At 39.8% G+C, this 20,352-nt stretch overlaps 1 protein-coding gene across 1 annotated transcript in view; it reads right to left on the reverse strand.

Annotated features, from left to right (window-relative positions):
• LOC122793396 (nesprin-1-like) overlaps window positions 1-20,352 on the reverse strand; it is an 876,647-nt gene that overhangs the window by 641,487 nt on the left and 214,808 nt on the right. The gene's annotated exons all lie outside the window — the stretch shown is intronic.

Below are 20,352 nucleotides of genomic sequence, written 5' to 3' on the forward strand. Positions count from 1 at the left end.
GGGATAGAACTTATCTTGCCCTGCCATGTGAGTGCAATTTACTTTTAAGAAGTCACAAAACAGCAAGCTAGTCATTTAAGCAGACAGTGTTTGGAAGGCATTGTACCATCTCTTCTGGAATAATAAAAAAAGGTGCATCATGTGATTAAACTAAATGACCCTTCAAAATTTTACACACATATGTTGTCAGAAGCATTACTGCTCTGGGATGGCATAGTCTATGAAACAAACAGGAAAAATGGGTTGGATAATTACTTCAACACAGCTTTCAAAACAATTTGCAGACTATTCAATTATCTATTTCTTGATATTCAGGTAACAGAAATAGCATTCACCATAAAAAAAAATGGTTCCTAGACTGTAACTGGCTATAATGAAAACATGGGTAGAGTTTCCAAAATAACATTCAAGAAGAGAACTTGACAGAAGACAAAAGTACCAGACACAAAGGTCTGAGTAAGATCTCCTTATTAGCCACTACCTAAATGGCTACCCAAACACAAGATGGGAAGTTGTTCAATCTCGCCATTTGTTCTTACACGTGGGTTCGGAGCCGATCCATCGGCTCCGAGTAGGCCACTTTCCAAGCTCAAAATCTTTGAGTAGCTCGAGGCACAGTCCCTATCTCATGATGCTCTCTGACTAACCTTAGATCTAGTTTGCCACTGCAACGGATCACACGATCTTCAGAGAAGCTCGGGCCAGTAAACCTTTTTTCTTGTCTTTGGACAAAAATTTCAGAAATGTTTCTGCATAGTTAGAGTAGTTATACACATATATATATATATATATATATATATATATAAATATATATATATATATAGATATATATATAGATATAGATATTACGTGTTTTTTGGGGCATATAGCCTATCGCGCGTTTATATATTTATATTTCTTAGAACTTGGAGCGGTTGCTCTTGGGCCTTTGGCCATTTCTTTAGTTTAATATTGTGTGCTACCTTTGCGTTTTAGTTGGCAGGGCTCTGTCGACTTGTGTTCCCTATCCCTTACTCTTAGATATTGTATGTTTTTTGATATAGATATTTAGACATATAGATAGATAGATATTGTTGTTCTGTGGATTGCATTTAGTATGGTATACTTGTTCTTACTGTACCTTTAGTGTTTCTCTTTATCAGGAATCTGATAATAGGTGTCTTGCTATTATACGGTCACTGCAGTTCGTCAACGTATCAAACCAACAAAAACTTTGGTAAACCAATTTATTTGAAGCACTTTTTGTTTGCTTAAATAAGCAAACTTCTTCAGAAACCATATCAACATTTAAAATACATATAAATAGTCACAGCTACTGCCGTTCACCCAATCACATCACTCATAGTACTTAACCACTTCTTAAAGACATATTGGATACATAGTTCCTTATCACTAAAGCAGTAAATATTCACATCTATCTTTGAAATAATGAATTCCAAAGAATGTCATACATAAAAATAAAAATAAAAAATAATAATAAGCGTAAACATTTTTCAAAGATTAAAATTTTTAAAAAAAATATGTGTGTAACCAATAACTACACAAGTACCAGATACATACATATTTTGACTTAAAGTCAAGCTTTTAACTTAATGGTACTAGTCTCGACTTCATCGCCTTAAACTTTTTAATTTTAAGATGCTGCTTATGGAGCGTGTTTCATTCAAGCCTGGGTGGTTATAAGCATTTAATTTAATCTGCCAGGCTAACTCTAGTTCTTCCAGGCGTAAAGGTGCAGGACCATCTCTTGTATCTTGATTCACCTGGTCAATAACTAAGAATTTAAAACTATGGTCTACACAACATTGGACATGCTTTGCTAAAGCATTATCTTGCTTCTTCCTACTAATGGCGTACTGATGTTCATAAATTCTTTCTTGGAGCCTACACTCCATTTTACCTACATAAACTGCAGGACAACATTGGCATTTAGCTAAGTAAACCACCATCTTGGAATTACAATTATACCTTGATATTAATCTAATGTGAAAACCTCCTACTATAGATGAATTTATAGCATCCACAAATTTACAATAATTGCAGTTTTGGCATTTGTACATCCCTGTTGTTTTCAGAAAAACTCAACGTTGTTGTTCAAGTAGTGCTTTCAAGTTTTTGCCTCTCCTGAGTATAACTCTAGGCTTGTCACCCATTTTAACACAAATATTCGGGTTAGTTCTAAACAAACCCCAATTTTTCTTAATAATATCTATACAAAAATGACTATGCATGTTAAATGTGGTGATAAAACTCGGTCCAGGTTACATAGCAACAACAGGGCTACATTCCATACTGTTAGGCAAGTTCAACACTGAATTTGTTTGCTCAGAAGTCATTTGTTTAATACCTAGTAAAGGTTTATATATACTATTAAGTCTCTTATGTTTAACTTCATTTATCAGATTGTCTAACAAGCTTTCAGGATACCCTCTATGCAAAAACATAGATTTCAGTAATTGGCATTCTACCATAAAGTCTTGATCCTGGCTAACGATACATGCAGCTCTCACTAGTTGGCCTTTTATAACCGACCGCTTCTGGTGGTAAGGGTGACAACATGAAAAATGTAAAAATGAATTAGAGTATGAGCTCTTTCTATAGATGTTAGCTACAAATCCAAATATGATATTGCTACCGTAAAGGGGACGCTGAGACTAGTAATTCTATTATACAATCATTCAATGAGTCAACACACTTCCTGCAATTTACAGCCACTTTTAATACGGTAGCAATAGCATATTTGGATATTTGGTTATCTAAGAATAGTGAACTACGATGCTTTGTAGCTAACATCTATAGAAAGAGCTCATACTCTAATTCATTTTTACATTTTTCAAGTTGTCACCCTTACCATCAGAAGCGGTCGATTATAAAAGGCCAACTAATGAGAGTTGCACGTATCGTTAGCCAGGATCAAGACTTTATGGTAGAATGCCAATTACTGAAATCTATGTTTTTGCATAGAGGGTATCCTGAAAGCTTGTTAGACAATCTGATAAATTAAGTTAAACATAAGAGACTTAATAGTATATATAAACCTTTACTAGGTATTAAACAAATGACATCTGAGCAAACAAATTCAGTGTTTTACTTGCCTAACAGTACTGGACCGAGTTTTATCACCACATTTAACATACATAGTAATTTTTCTATAGATATTATTAAGAAAAATTGGGGTTTGTTTAGAACTAACCCAACTATTTGTGTTAAAATGGGTGACAAGCCTAGAGTTATATTCAGGAGAGGCAAAAACTTGAAAGCACTACTTGAACAACAACGTCGTTTTTTTCTGAAAACAACAGGGATGTACAAATGCCAAAACTGCAATTATTGTAAATTTGTGGATACTATAAATTCATCTATAGTAGGAGGTTTTCACATTAGATTAAAATCAAGGTATAATTGTAATTCCAAGATGGTGGTTTACTTAGCTAAATGCCAATGTTGTCCTGCATTTTATGTAGGTAAAACGGAGCGTAGGCTCCGAGAAAGAATTTATGAACATCAGTACGCCATTAGTAGGAAGAAGCAAGATAATGCTTTAGCAAAGCATGTCCAATGTTGTGTAGACCATAGTTTTAAATTCTTAGTTATTGACCAGGTGAATCAAGATACAAGAGATGGTCCTGCACCTTTACGCCTGGAAGAACTAGAGTTAGCCTGGCAGATTAAATTAAACGCTTATAACCACCCAGGCTTGAATGAAACACGCTCCATAAGCAGCATCTTAAAATTAAAAAGTTTAAGGCGATGAAGTCGAGACTAGTACCATTAAGTTAAAAGTTTGACTTTAAGTCAAAATATGTATGTATCTGGTACTTGTGTAGTTATTGGTTACACATATATATATTTTTTTTAATTTTAATCTTTGAAAAATGTTTACTATTATTATTATTTTTATTTTTTATTTTTATTTTTATGTTTGACATTCTTTGGAATTCATTATTTCAAAGATAGATGTGAATATTTACTGCTTTAGTGATAAGGAACTACGTATCCAATATGTCTTTAAGAAGTGGTTAAGTACTATGAGTGATGCGATTGGCTGAACGGCAGTAGCTGTGACTATTTATATGTATTTTAAATGTTGATATGGTTTCTGAAGAAGTTTGCTTATTTAAGCAAACAAAAAGTGCTTCAAATAAATTGGTTTACCAAAGTTTTTGTTGGTTTGATATGTTGACGAACTGCAGTGACCATATTTACTTGTTTTGTAGTTTCTTCAGTTCAATTTGGTCTTGCTATTATGTCTGATAACAAGTAGAAATCAGGTTTTAAGAGGTGCAGCTGAGGGCAAAAAATGTCCATTATGGATAACCATGTTTCTTGTGTGTATTGCTTGGGGCCAGTACATTTGCAAGAGGAATGCTCTATCTGCCACTCCTTCAGAAGCAGGGTTCTATTAGAGAGGTGAAGGAAGTTGGCTGACAGAGGGCTGTTGAAGCCAGACTTTCAGGAAGCAATGGACAAGGCTAACCAGACCTCCAAGCCTTCAAAGGGGTCGAAGTCTTCAAAGGCGTCCTCGGAACCCAGGTCCTTGGTTCCGAGCACCTTTGTGAAGGCACGGTCGCCGGCTCCTTAGTCTTCGGAGCTGTGCACCAAGCTGATATCTTGGAGCCAAACCCCAGTGCTAGAGCCGTTGTCAAAGGTTTTAAAGTCTCCGATCCTTAGGTCAGTGGCTTCTTCGACTCCTATGACCTGTTCTTCGGGGACCCTTTCAGACATCGATGTGGAATGTGTGGTGCAGAGGCTCTTAGAGAACCCGTCTTTGGCCAAATTACTATAGGCTTCATCCCAACTGACTTCAAAGCCTGTGACTGTTCCATTGGCTGTTACTACTCCTCCTCTGAGGCTAGCCAAGCCTTCAGAGCCAGAAGGAGAAGATCTGATGGTTGTGGAACCCTCGGAGCCGAGGCCTGTCCCAGTGCCTTCAGCCCCGTCGACCTTGATTTCTTTGGTTCCGTTCGAAGAATCTCGGAGCCGACACTCTGTTGTCGGTTCTGGGGGGAGAGTCAAACCGATGCATCGGTTCCTACTCTTCCTCTCAGGGCTTTGGCACAGATGAGCTCGGCTCCGTCCTCTGATTCGCAGCCTGTGATCTCAGCACCAAGGAGGTTGCCATCTTCCTACGGCAGATTCCTTGGGTCGAGACACCGGGGCCTTCGATGCCATGAGGAGGGTTATGTCTGCTAGGACCCACACATCCTTGGATCTTTCCTCTTCCTCCCCTAAAGGGCCGCGTTCTGCCTCTACATCGCAGGTTCCTACCAAGCGTCGAGACCCAGAGCCTGAGGTAACCCCATCGGATGACCCATGCTCTACTGAGACTTCACCAGATGTCCCCACTGATGAGGTCCCCAGAAAGAGATTGTGCAAGAGGAGGCATTTCGATTCCCCTCAGGAATCCTTGACATCAGACATCAACTTAGAGGAATCAGAAGGGTCCCCACGGTCCCCCTCAGAGGATGTCTCCTTTGCAGACATCCTGGAAATACTAAAGCAGAGGGGTGATTGGCAGCTTGTTACCCCTACTGAGGATGAGTCGGCGCTCCTGAAAGCCTTTGGGTCTCAACCTTTCACCTTCTGAGTTACTCCGCCCTTTGACGAACTAATGGATTTGGTCACTCGAAGGGTGTGGGAGTCTCCTGATTCCATGGAACTGGTCCCTCGGTGGCCTAACAAATTTGTCACCCTCCCCCTAGACAGGACTTCTCTCATGAAGGGAGTTCCCATTGATGTCATGGTGGTGGCAGCAGCCACCAAGAAAGTGATGTCAGAAACTTCTTCTTCTGTCCATCCTCTTAATAGAGACTCTAGGATGATGGACAGATATGGGAAACTCATCTTTAGTTCTGCGACATTTGCCATGAGATCACTTAACTATTTAACCCATTTCTCCCATCTTCAACGAGATCTCCTCAAAGAGCTTGGAGATACTCTAAAGGGCAACACAGGTGATGCTGTCTCTGAGAAGGTGATGGCATAGCTTAACACCCTTAATTCTATTGTGAACTCGTCCATGCAGCTCATTTCTTATGCAGCCGATGGGTCGAGCCAAGCGGCAGGTTTAGCGATAGCTCTGCGGAGACAATCCTGGATGTGCTTATGCTCCTTTGCGGAAGCCTTCAAGTCTTCTTTTGTCAACCCCCATTTGATGGCTCTTCCCTGTTTGGGGCCAAAGTCAAGGAGACTCTCACTAGGTGTGAGCAGAAGGGAAAGACTATCTGCTGTAGGAGTCCGTTTTTCCACCCCTACTAGACCATACCCCAAAGGGCAGAGAGGTGGAAAAATATGGCTCCGTAAATCCCAAGCAGCTTTTCAAAACACATGTAGTGAACCCCCCTCCAGGGGCAGAGGAGGGGGTAATAATGGAAGACGCCACTTGAGCGGCAGAGGGGGTCCGCAGAACCAGGGTGACAGGGAGCAGTTCCTTGGCAAGCCCTATCAGCGCTCCTGAAAGGAGGCCTGACTGTCCAGCTCTGGAGGCAATCGGGGGTCACTTGGCTTTGTACCCAGATGCCTGGCTAGGAATTACAACAGAATCTTGGGTACAAAGCATAGTTACCAGAGGTTACATCATTCCATTTTCAGAATCCCCTCCTATTCGAATGAGAATCCCAGATGTTCCACCCAGTCTGCAGCATCAAGCAGCCAGAGAAATCCACAAGCTGCTAGAAAAAAAGAGTCATCCAGCCAGTCCCGGTGGACCAGACAGGATCCGGAACTTACTCCAGGTTCTTTTTAGTTCCAAAGAAAACAGGGGACTGGAGGCCCATTTTAGACCTCAGCAGACTCAACACCTTTGTCAAGAAGGAAAAGTTTTGGATGGTCACGCTTCAATCGATACTACCGTTTCTAGAACAGGGGATTGGATGTGCTCTATAGATCTCAAGGATGTGTACTACCACATCAACATGGTCAGACCATCCAGAGATCATTTGCATTTCTGGCTGGGGGCTAGTCACTACCAGTTCTGAGCACTGCCCTTTGGTCTCACCACAGCCCCCAGAGTGTTCACCAAATGCATGGCAGTGGTTAAGGCTCACCTGAGGCATCTAGGATTCCGGGTGTTTCTGTATCTGGATGACTGGCTCCTAACTGCCACCACCAGGCATCAACTGATTCTCTCCAGAGATCACACAATCAATCTGTGCTCTCAGGTAGGCATAACCATAAATTTAGAAAAATCTGCTTTATTACCGTTGCAGCATATTTCCTTTGTAGGAGCAGATCTAGACACCACCACCACCTTAGTCAGGTTGCCTCAAGCAAGAGTAATCTCTCTATGAAGTCAGGTGTCCCACTTGCTAATGGAAAGAAGAGTACCGGCCTCCCAAGTTCTGAAGCTATTAGATACCATGGCAACTGCACTCATAGCAGTTCCTCTGGGATGGATGCACATGAGAATACTCCAATGGTTACTTTTCATCCAGTGATCTTATCTACAGCTTCCAATGTCATTCAAGATTTTACTGACAAAAGCTTGCAAAAAGGATCTTCTTTGGTGACTGAACAGCCACCAGGTAACTGTAGGTCATCCATTTGTACTTCCCACTCCCTCAGCCATGGTGACCACGGATGCTTCCCTGATTGGGTGGGGGGGGGGGGGGGCTGTTTCAGGGAAGAACTGTCCAAGGTACTTGTTCAGAGATGGAATCCCATAATCCCATTTGCACATCAATGTCCTAGAGTTGAGTGCGGTGTTTCTAGCGTTGCAGCACTTTCATGACTCTCTACCTCGGGAGACAATAGCAATCCAGATGGACAAAATGTCGGTGGTCTGGTATATCAACAAACAGGGGGGAACCAAGTCTTACCCCTTATGCCGAGAGGCCCTGAGAATTTGGCAGAGGGCTGTATCCACCAGGCACTTTCTCATAGCAACGCAACATCCCAGGGACATCCAACGTGATAGCGGACAAACTGAGCAGAGCCATTCTGTTGCCCCACAAGTGGTTCCTCAAAGAACAAGTGGCAGAAATGATATTCCACAGATGGCGCCAGCCTTGCTGTGACCTTTTTGCATTCCCGATGAATGCCAAATGCAGAAGCTACTTTGCCCTGTATCCTCCACCAGGGAACAGCCCAAAGGATTCACTCATACACGAGTGGCCCTCAGGTCTCCTTTATGCCTTTCCACCAATCCCTGTGATCCCCAGATTTTTACAGAAAGCCAAAAGCTTGGGAAGGACTGTTATTCTGATAGCCCCATTTTGGCCTAGGCAGATATGGTTCCCCTTCCTTCAACAATATCAAGTGGAAGAACTTTGGGTTCTGGACCCAGTGCCAGACCTTCTGACTCACTTGTTGGGAGTTCTTCGCCCTTCTCTTCACTCTGTCAAACTCACAGCTTGGCTGCTCCAATTCCCAACCTAGCCAGGTCATATAATTTGTCTTCCGCGGTGCAACATATTCTAGTTTCTTCTCATAAAGTCTCCACCAGGAAACTGTACAACAGTAATTGGAAGTGGTTTGTTTGTTGGGCTTCTCAACATGATATTGACCCCTATGTCACTCCTACTCATAGTATTCTGGAGTTCTTGACTACACTTTTTCATGAAGGTGCGGCAACTGTCACTATAAGGGTTCAATTGGCTGTAATATCCAACTTCCATTTAGGATGCGAAGGCTCTAATATTATGTCTCACAGATTATGTAAAGCCTTTCTGAAAGGGACTTATCACCTTAGGCCACCTATCAGACATACAGTTACTCCCTGGAATCTAAATTTAGTACTGCCTCAACATATGCTCCCCACTTTTGAGCCTGCATCATCTTGTCTTCTGAAGTTTCTTTCTTGGAAGACAATTTTCTTGTTGGCTATTACCTCGGTGTGTAGAGTTTCTGAAATACAAGCTCTTTCTATCAGACCTCCATATCTGGTCTTTCACCCCGACAGAGTGTCTCTCAGGACAAATCCTACCTTTCTTCCTAAGGTCTGCTCCGAGGCTAATTTGAACCAGTCTATTGAGCTTCCCACTTTTTTCAGACACCATTCTAATAAATTGGAATACATGATACATAAGCTTGATGTTCACAGACAATTGAGGTTTTATTTGGACAGAACAAAGGAATTTAGGAAATCGAATCAGCTCTTTGTTTCCCATGCGGATAATAAGAAGGGGTTTCCTGTATCTAAAGTTACTTTGTCTAAATGGTTATCTGATTGTATAAAATGTATATCTTCTTCAGCCAATCAACCCTTAGAAGGTGACGTGAAAGCTCATTCTACCAGGGCTGTCTCTACATCTCTGGCTCATGCAGCCCATTTGTCTTTGGACACCATTTGTGCAGCTGCTACTTGATCCAAACCTCAGACGTTTATCAGTCACTACAAAGTGGACAGAGCCTCCAGGGACAGGGCTTCCTTTGGTCCCACTGTTCTCAGGAATGTACTCCCATGAGCCACCCAAAATTAGGGTGCTTGGGACGCTGCCCATGTGTAAGAACAAACGTCGAGATTGAACAACTTCACATAAAGAAGTTATGTTCTTACCATAACGTTCCATGTGAGTTGTTCATATCGCCTTTGTTCTTACACTCCGTCCCACCTTCCCCCTCCGTGTTCTTGAAGAATGGGTATGACTGGTGGTCTGGTAGGTCTGACTAGTGTCCTTCACTCCAGCCAGAGTATCTCTTAGCTAACTGTAAATATGTGTATACATATGTATATATTTTGCATATTGGTATGTTTAGTTGTATTCTTTCTTGCTGGGTTCAGCAAACTAGATCTGAGGCTAGTCAGAGAGCATCATGGGATGGGGACTGTGCCTTGAGCTACTCAAAGACCTTGAGCTTGGAAAGTGGCCGACTCGGAGCCGATGAATCGGCTCCAAAACCTAAGTGTAAGAACAAAGGCGAGATGAACAACTCACATGGAATGCTATGGTAAGAAGGCTATATTATGTCATACTATAAGGGTGATGCCTGGAACAGTTTGGTCAAGGATGTCAGCCATGCAACTAGCATCTCTCATATGAGGGAAAAGTGTTATCACCACCAGAGCAACATGAATGGAGGATGAAGTTATGATGCAGTTACCACCTCAGTACTGTAAGTATAACATCTTTTAGCTAATCAAATAACCTGCTACTGTGTGCCACCATCCAAGCTTACAATATGCAGTTTTTATATCTCTAGAAATTGAATGGAATAGCAAGATGAACTGAAACAGGCTAGAGCACATAAGAAAGTACTGGGGTGACTATAAACACTGTCATAAAAAAATTGCCTCTGTTTTCATGGAAAAAAGTTTCTGTGTTTTTGTAGTAACACTTGTAGGTATTAGAAATAATTATGGATAACGTTTATACTGCGGTGCCATATCTGTCAATACTGGCATAGTTCAAGGGTAGTATTATGACTCTGCAATGTTAGAATTGTGCATCCCCAAGCTTCCTTCTATGTAGGTGGACAAGTGGCTCATCTTGTTAAATCTGTGTGCTCCGAGACTGTTAGCATGACTGTGGGTTCAATCATCCAATAAAAAAATTATTTTGTCATGGACATCTTGTCATCCCACTAATATGAATACATCTCTACATGGTTCATATAAGTAAGATCCATACGTAGTGGTTTGCTGGGGATTTCACAATAGACAATAGAATTATCTCTCCCTTGTCTGTCACCTGTGATGGACATATTATTATCAGAATTCAAACTGCATCACTCACTACACGTACACAAGTGGTGTTGTGATAAATAACTCCTGCCATAAGTATTCTATTATGTTAGCGGGCATGTGAGGTTGGCTTTTGGCATGTGACTCCCTCTATTTGTTAAGTTCAGAAAAGCAGATTAATGACATATCTGTTTAAGTCCTAATATTTAAGGGTTATTATGTATCAGTAATCAGCATAATTCAGAATGTAATTTTCATTGTGTTTGTATTTGTCTTCCCCCACTCTTTTTATCGCTATCCTTTCTCTTTCATAGAATTACTTTTTTATCGCTGTTTCTGTTACTATTATGCACAGCAGAACAACAGCAATCTGCACCATACCCTCTATCAAGGTCTACTGCCCCCCCCAGGTGGCAGCAGCACTGCCACCACCATCACCACCACTATCACTACCACCAGAAGGACCCAGCACATCTCCTATAGTCACTTCTACACCTCCTGCCCTACCTGCACCAACTGCATCAGGAAGCTGTGCACAGAAAGGTGGTACAGTGATACCAGCCTGTAGCAGGGCAAGTGGAAGTGACATTTCTGTCACCCATCAGGAGGTGTCAGAGCCTGTGGGGAGATAATAGTTGGGAGGTTGAATGCCTGCACTGGCTGTGTGGAGACCATATTCTCACAACTCAATGAACCTCTTACTTGCTGACTCCACCTTTTGTGGCACTGGTGATGACCAATTTCCCTCTGGGTCTATGCTGGCAGAGAATACATCTGCAAACACCCAGTCATATCCTCAATCCTATGTTTTCCTACTCTCTTGTGCCCATGCTCACCCTGGATGTTGTACAATCCTCCCCTCAGCAATGTCTTCCCTCTGTTTCCTGATATCTCCTTCACTGTTGTGTTCCCTCTCCCTTTGTTTTGTTACCCCACACTCAGCCAGTTATGTCAGGCTTTCCCTGCTACATAACATCCCACTGTTACCAACTTCTTACTTCTCTGACTTCCTTCCCCAGCCTTCACTTCTCTATAAAAATATGGGCACCTGCCCACAAAAATATTCCTATCCATACCTCTTAGCTGATATATCTGTCAATTCTAAACATTATTGGCTCCTACTGACTGATGTGTTCATCATAAAATGTGTAATTTTCTGACATATCCTTGAGGACTGAAGTCACTACATATGCACAATATGTTTTGATTTCTACAAGATTATTGAAATTCTTAGAGGTTGTGAGGTGTGTTCCTATCTCATCTCCATCCTGTTCATACCTTATTTGCTCACTTTGTGTGCTATCCTCTGTTTGCTTCCCCTTTTCATCTTTATTCAGTACTTCCATTTCCAGTACAAATCATTTTTCTGCGTTCATACATTGCATGAAGGGTTGCATCAATGCATCACGTATAACCAAAGAGAAATTACATTTCTAGTCCTATGACAAAAATTAAGTTAAATTCATGTCACATGGTATTGCTGTTGCCATCAGTCTCACAAATGAGCTGAGTGCAGCTGCAGGTGACCATGTAAATCTGAAATATGGTAAAGTGAATGAATTTAGTCTAATTGCTTCTATGTCTCAGTATAATTAGGAAGTAGTGATTTGTTCAATATCACTACAATGTATACAGGATTCTAATCCCCCTGACGGTTGAATGCTATTTTACAGTGGTCAGACTGCAGTTTGCAAATGTGGTAAATTCCCCTGACAAGTGTTTTATGACACCATTTGAGTGCTTCTGTGTCTCACCATGCTACTGACCTGGTGGAGAAAATATCACAGGAAAAGGCATGGTTTCAAATCCCTTGTGGCCTTTCTAGTTATCTAATGTGTTACATCCTGTGAGATGTGTATTTTTAAAACAGCTTTCATCAGAGTGCCTCTGTGGATCCCCCTGCTAATGCTGTGATTGGGTGAATAATCCTAGAAAAGGCATGGATTCAAATACCTTGAAGTCTTTCTTTTCTTGTTATCAGGCTGCAATTGTGTTACATTCCCCTGATGTGTGCTGTATGATGCCTTTAGTCTCAGTAATTATGTGGCTCATCATGTTAAGGAAATCAGTATATATTGCCAAACGGACTGAAATGATAGGTCAGCTTTCATTAAGGTATCATATTTTCTTTTTTTAATGACATTCACATTCTAGTACTACTGATCTGATGTTGTCAGGATTGGTACAGGTCAGTACATCATGTTTGTTTACTGCATCCTACCTCTCGTGTCTATGCCCACCTCTTGTGTTTGTTGTTACTGTAGTGAAACCATACATTCCAGTCATAGCCATCCCTTACATTTCCCTTTCATGAAGCATTTCTATGCACACACACAAACACACACACACACACACACACACACACACATATATATATATATATATATATATATATATATATATATATATATATATATTGTGCTATAATTTGCACCAACACACTGTCAATGGAGTTTTCCCATCTCTGTGCTCATGCACATTCACCGCTTACTTCAGCTACATGCATTTTAATCATGCAGTGATGTATTCTAACACCATCTGGCTCAGGTCTGTACTACAGCTGTGATGAGGAGCTGCTCATCTTGCACAATGGTTTGGCCTCATGCATACGTAATAAGCACTGAGGATTATCTCACATGCAATGTAAACAGTGCTGGCTCAGCTGCAACCACAAATGTTGTGTTACTGAATACCCAAGAGGGATTTTGGCAGTATTTTAGTTCATACAAACTGGTATTTACTTAGAAAATAACATTTTAAGATCAGCTTGAAAAACAAGAAATGCAAAAAACTGCAAAGAGATGAAAAGGAGTATTGTGCCACAGCAATGATTCTACCAAAATATAAAAAAATCTAATAAGCAAGGCGGACCTTCATCAGAAGTAACCAATGATGAGGCATGGAATGTCAGCACAATGTAGCCAAGTTCACCTCAGCTGGATCCAAAGAGTATTTATAATCCTGGTTTAGGTTTAGGTTTTGAGAGGGAATCCAACCAATGAGAAGAAAGAGACACAAAAATGAAGCAGATGAAGGAATGTGCAATAGCAGTCTTTCAGACCATAGAATCAGTGAGGCAATCGCTATGCTTTCAACAAAGGAAGAGGCAGACGTGGAAGAAGGAGACCATGGCTACAGAACGAGTGAATATTTTAAATGTTCACCTACGTTTTGTTGTTAAGGAAGTACTTCAAAATGGTCCTTCATTTGTATCTTCTAAGTGTGTAAATCTGGTAAGAACTATAACAAATTTAAAACTGTACACACGTAGGCTTAAATTATGTTATTTGGAATGATTTGCAAAAACACACAAGAGTTCTTTTAGTACAGTATTACTATATACTTTGAAAGTGTATGAAAACAAAAAAGGGACATAAAGACATATACAAGTTACAACATATCTGCTAATGAAGCCTCAGTTTTTAGAAAGTTACAGAGTAACAGCCTTAGATAATTGTGGGCAGACAATGGGGCACTTTAATGATTATGCCACACTTTGCCAACAAACACAAGGATTTCAAACATCTGAATGACAATGAAACCCATGAAGTTATTAACAAAGAAGTAAATGTTCCATTCCAGTAAGGTGACCAGGTGTTATTAAAACTGTTACATGAAAACAGAATTAATCTGGACATCTACAGTTTCTTGGCTGTAAAACATCCAAGTTAGTTGTATTTTAGTACTCAAAAGTTATACAGGAATTTTTTTAATCCTCCTTTAAGAATTAATTAAGTGAATACGGATCAAAAACTTCACATTGACAAACTAGTGAACCCACTTATGCAGATAGGTATATTTTGTGTTAGGGACTCCTGCCCCTTTTCTGAAAAATTAAGGCATATTTTAATTAACTAGGATTGGTATGCTGATGCCATTTGAGTACACAGCACCTTTCTACTCAGTTATTTCTCATCAGAGAAGTTTATAATAAGAGATTTTTACAAGCAAAACAGACTATATACTGGGTAAGATTGACATGATTTGCATCTTAACTGAAGTGGTTATTAATTTTTTTTTCATTTTTAGTGACAAACTATATTATCAAAACTCAGACATGATTGGGGATGTTATTGTAGCACCTTCATCTGCAAACAGTGTTTTGATAGAGTAGGAGATTTATTTTTTGATGAAAGTGAGAGGCTTTTTAAATCAATTTTTTGTGAACTTTACAGGTTTATAGGTTCATAAGTACCAACTAGGCTATTGATCTATGAGCATTTTTACAAGCCTAGCCATACACTGCCATGATATTTTTAGCTCTTATATTTTAAATATTAATAACCCAGAGATGAGCAATTTATTTTCTATTTCAGATGGGGACAGCGTTTCCTAGAGAATTGTATTAGTGATTTGGATCAGACCACCTCATTCCTATATTTCTAGTGTAATGTACTCAGGGAGAGATTGGTTACCTAGCGATCAAGAATGACATTGTTTTTTAAGGGAAAGGTATAATTTAGGAATTTTTATTTGAATATGGACAGTTGCCATTCTAGACATATGAATATAAATGTCATCAAAAATAGGTGGTTAGGCGATCTACATTTAACAGAAATAACTTTATATTATTTTTAAGAGTGATTGGCCTATTGAATGATGTATTTATTAACAGAAGTTAAGAAAGTAAGGGGAAATTATTAATATTGCCTAGTTTTTTGGGAAAAAACAAAATGAGGGCAAAAAGTTGATGATGTTTCAACATGGAAGGGTGGCCTAATGGTTAAGGTGTTTGCCTTACAAACATAAGGTGCAGGGCTTGATTCTCACAAGGGATAACTGGCAGGCTTAAAATGGCTCACAAAGGCAGTTAGCTTAGTACAAACATATATATATATATATGAGCAAAATATACATAGCTTAGTCAAGGCTGCACTAAAGATTTTGTCAGTGCTGTTGGCAATAAATGCAGTATGATGGCTACCAATATTACCTACATTTATTTCTTAAAATGGTAAAATTTTGCAGGAAATCAGATTTAAGTAACAGGGGAGCAATCTAGGTTTCTGAATAAGAATGTTAATTCAAAACATTTTTTAAAGATAGATACCCAGAATAAAAGTACAGATGGGATTAAGATGGCATTTGCCTTTAACTGTGGTGCATGCAAGTACAGGAGTTGTAAACATGAGGGTCTACTAATAACTGTGCTGCCATGAATGGTTAGTTGGTGCAAGATAAAAATACAGTTCTAAGAATTTCAGTGTGCTGTACCTGGCTATCTGTTTGAACTGAGAAAATGTCTGTTTTGTCAAAAAACTAGGAAACCGTTTCAACATGTATAGCAACATTTGTTTGAAATTCATACAGGAATGCAAGCAACATACTGTTTAAAGATTCATAAGTATGCTGAGATTTTAATAAATGTTTGTTTTTTCAGACTGGGACTAGTGAGTTAGGATCGACGGATGGTGACTTTACAAGTTTATTAGACAAAATTGAATATGAAGTGCAGATAAAGTTAAATGCAGGACAGCCACCAGAGCTTAATGACATCATTACAATAGAAAGTCTGTTGAGACTGAGAAGTGTAATGGCAAACTTCGAATTTGAAATGTTTTGTAGTACTTAAGCAGGACACATAGATTTGACAGTCATGCTAAAAAAGAAAGTCTGTAATGTGAGATGAAAGTACTACATCTCTGTTAAAGAGTTTTGGTGAATTTTATTTCCTGTCTATTGTGTATTCCGTTTTGCTCTGTTGTTGTTTTTACCAAAAGGCTATATGGAAATTTTGGGTACATTTGCCATAATGACTACATGCTGTCAGAGCTGAAGACTGACTCAGCTGTTTGTTCTGAATGTCTCTTCTGGCTGGACCTCACACTGAGATAGCCCCAAATAGGAGGCATGCAGAACTGCATGAGTGGTATAAATATACCCTCTACTCCTCCCCCTAAGCAGCATAGATACATACTGCTTGTGATTAGGTTCAATCCCCTATGTGCAGTCAGCAGTTTTCATTCTCCAAGCCTGCCCTCTGCACCCTTTATAAAATAAACACAGAAGAGCTTGCTGCATTATGTTCTCTTTCCTTTTTACCCTTTTATACAGAGAGACTTAAATACTGAATAGGATACCCACCTTCCCATATTCTGACCCTGTAAAAAAACAATGCATACTTATATAGAATATCCCACTTCACTACCTGACTCTTAGAAAAAGATAAACAGATCTTCTACTACGTGAACCCTGTACAACTAAAGAAAAAATGTTCATTATCTAAGGTAGCCTCTACCTCACCTCACATTTCCTGCCAACTTACACAGATGTGGTATTCTCAGATCTACACTCAATCATTTTTGTAAACAGCACTGCAATGGTGCATATCAGAGTAACTTAAGAATCTTATCAACATTTTACATTCTGCCATGTCTTCATAGCACCACACACCTAACTCAGTATGAAATGACATGATAAAGTGTACCTGTCTAGTGAAGGGGCAGGGTGCAGCAGATGATGAGAAAGTGCCAAAAGGTGCATAAACCCTTTCTCCTCAGTGAAAAGAATGAGGCTGAGCCAGTCAAAAAGGGGTCTTGTTTGACCATCAAATTACTTGTGAATCACACCATCGGCACATAAGTAAGTTGACAAACTAATACAAACTTCTTAATACTTCACATGAAATCAGCATAAATGACAGAGGCAAAATTTCAATATTTAATTACTTATTTTTGCCCCAAGAAAGTGACTTCAAGTTAATGAGGAATCTTCAAAGGACTCACAACTTATTCATTCTCTCAAAGGAGACTGACAAGATGCATTCTGGAGTTGTCACACTGTAGGGTTTGGCCATTTTTAATTCTGTCCTGCTGTCTTTCTTTTGCCCTTACATGACACTGGCATCTGACATGAGATATCATTGTGAGAGCATTCAGGTACTGAAGTGTTTGTGTGTCTATGGCATGTCCAATCCGAGAATATCACTAGAAAGTATTTTTTTTTTGTTTTGTTTTTATTTTTTGTGATTGAGACTTGTGAAGTAGGATTGAGGGGTGGAGACTGTACAAGTTTACTAGACAAAACAAGTTTACTAGACAAAACTGAATATCAAGTGAGATAAAGTTAAATGCAGGACAGCTGCCAGAGCTTAATAAAACATTATTATTAAAAGTCTTTTGATACAGAAGAGTGTAAGGCATTTGACTTTCATGGTGACAGTACTCCCAAGTTTCCTTGGGATCAAAACAGCTGTGGATAAGACCCTCCCCCAAAACACACACACACACACACACACACACACACACACACACACACACACACACACATGCGCGCACGCACGCGCACACCTGCAGTAGCCACACACACCTGCCTTGCCTTGCACGCACTTGCCTTGCGCACACACACACACACACACACACACACACACACACACACACTACAAAAGTTAGGCCAGCATTCAGCTCTGCATTCCATTTATCTTTCTCTATCTTGCTTTAATGATGGTACATGTGCATTATTCTACATGGTATATGTGTATCAATATTTGTGTTAGTCTATGTATTTACTGTATATTGTAATATGATGTCAATTTTCATCTATGTGTATGCATTTTCTGTTCTTTTACTTGCGGAAATAAATACATTTTCTTACCTGTTTGCTTTCCATGACCTGGGATGCAAACCATCTCTTAATTGCTTTTGACATGAATGGACTCACTGTTTCTGTACCACAAGGCCAATTCACCTTTCAAAATATTTAAATTTAACATACCACACATTAAAACAGACACAGTGGTACAGATGATAGCACTTATGCATCACAGTGCATGGTTCACCAGTTCACATCTTGGCTGGCATTCCTTCTGTGTGGTGTAACAAGAGCTTGGAAGATGACACTTGTGTCTATCCCTCTTAAGATGCATCTATGCATGTACCAAGTTTGCTCTGGCTATAGGTTAATTACTTCATACCAGACAGCTTAGTAGAGCAGGTTGGTTAAGCTCCATCTCTAACCAGCACTTTATTTACAGTCTACTAGATGGGAATGGCACACTATACACGAATGCACTGTAATTAGATGCCACATTTCAGCCTATCTTGACAGTTTCTCCAGACTGCCTTCCAGGTTCTTCCCTCCAACCTCCCCCATTGCCCCTATCCTGGTGTTTACTTGCAAGCATGTTATTACTGTGTCTGATGATCACAGTCATGTCTGAAATAAAGATATGGAAAAGCACAGGATCCAGTAGTGACTTCTGCAGCATACTCACAGGACATCCACAACCTCAAAGGGGATATCTCAATAACTACTTTTGTGTTTTCCCCTCAGACAGCCTTTCAATACCTTCACAATTAATTTTTTTGTACTTAATCCTTTGAGTTTGCTTGGAGGTTTTTGAACAGGAGTATGCCAAATATCAAATATCTTGTTTGAATCTATATAGGGTATGTGCATCAATATGCCTTTACCTGTTTTTGCAGTGACCTAGTTATACAACAGGAACTGATTAGTCTGAAAAGGCCATTTGGCTACATACCCAAACTGGTTTGTGTATTGGAACCCGCTGTGACCCAAAAGTAGTAACAGCCTTTCATTTGCAATGTCTTCCATTACCTTTCTGGTCACAAAGAAAAGGCTTACAAGTCTATATTTACCTGGGCTGTTTCCTCCTATATACAGACAGACTAGTCTAGCATTCCAAGTCCTTTGGTAGACATCCACTGTTCAGTGAATTACTAAATGTATTTGTTCAGGTTTCTACCAATGGCTCTAAAGATGTTCGAGGATTTCCGATGGCAACCTCTCCTTCCCAGGTCCTTGCATACTTCTAACTGACAATCACTCATTCCCCTGTCTTTTCATTCCTTGGATCTGCTTGTCTAAACCTTATCTCCTTTCCCCATCTCTTTCCTTGCCAGTCTTGCATTTTGCTCTACTGTTCCTTCATAAGCAAAGAAGGACAGAAGTTATATTTAACCACTTTACACATTAATCCTACACCTTTTTCCTCTCTGCTTTATAACTAAAAAAGGAAAAAAAAAATTTTATCCCCACAAATTACTTTTACTGCCAGTTCTTTTCCTCTTTGGGTTTGGCTTTTCTAATTTATCTTATTGTTCTCTTCTTAGCATTAATAAATTGTTGCCTTACAATGTCTCCCCACACCTTTCCATCCTTACACACCTTCTCCTTTTCCCTTACTGCCTGGCTAACCATTTGAATTACTCACAGAGGCTTTGCCTTCTGCACTTGCACATCTCTTTCATCCCTTTCCCTACTGACCCATAATGCCATCTCTAACCCGTATCCACATCACACCAGCTGCCACTGGATGCTGCCATTGCCTTAGTTCTCCTGTCACTATCTCCCTCTTAGCTGGTTGTAGTTTATATCCAAAGTCCAAAACCTGTGTCTTGTCATTTCTGCTTCTTTTCTTGGCCTACAACATTGCACAGTCATTATTTCATAGCAGTGCCATAGCTCCTGTCACCTTCACACCTTCAATCTTGCTCAGAACTACATCTCAGATTGTGCTGCTCTTGTATACAACCCACGTTGTTCACATTACAAGTGCAAAGATTGTGGGGATTTAGTCATCACCCAGAACGCTGCAGTTCAGTTATTTTGGTTTAAAGTGTTAAAATGTCAGACACACTCAGAAAAAGACTAGGTACTGGATGATATATCATATGACCACATCAGACAAAAGGATTAAGTACCAATTTTGTGGAATGTTCTAGAATTCAAATACCAACCCTAGTTGTTTCATAATATGTGTCCTGTAAGGA

Source organism: Protopterus annectens, chromosome 1.part0 (genome assembly GCF_019279795.1).
Source record: "Protopterus annectens isolate FY-2018-M chromosome 1.part0, PAN1.0, whole genome shotgun sequence".
Taxonomy (NCBI): Eukaryota; Metazoa; Chordata; order Ceratodontiformes; family Protopteridae; genus Protopterus; species Protopterus annectens.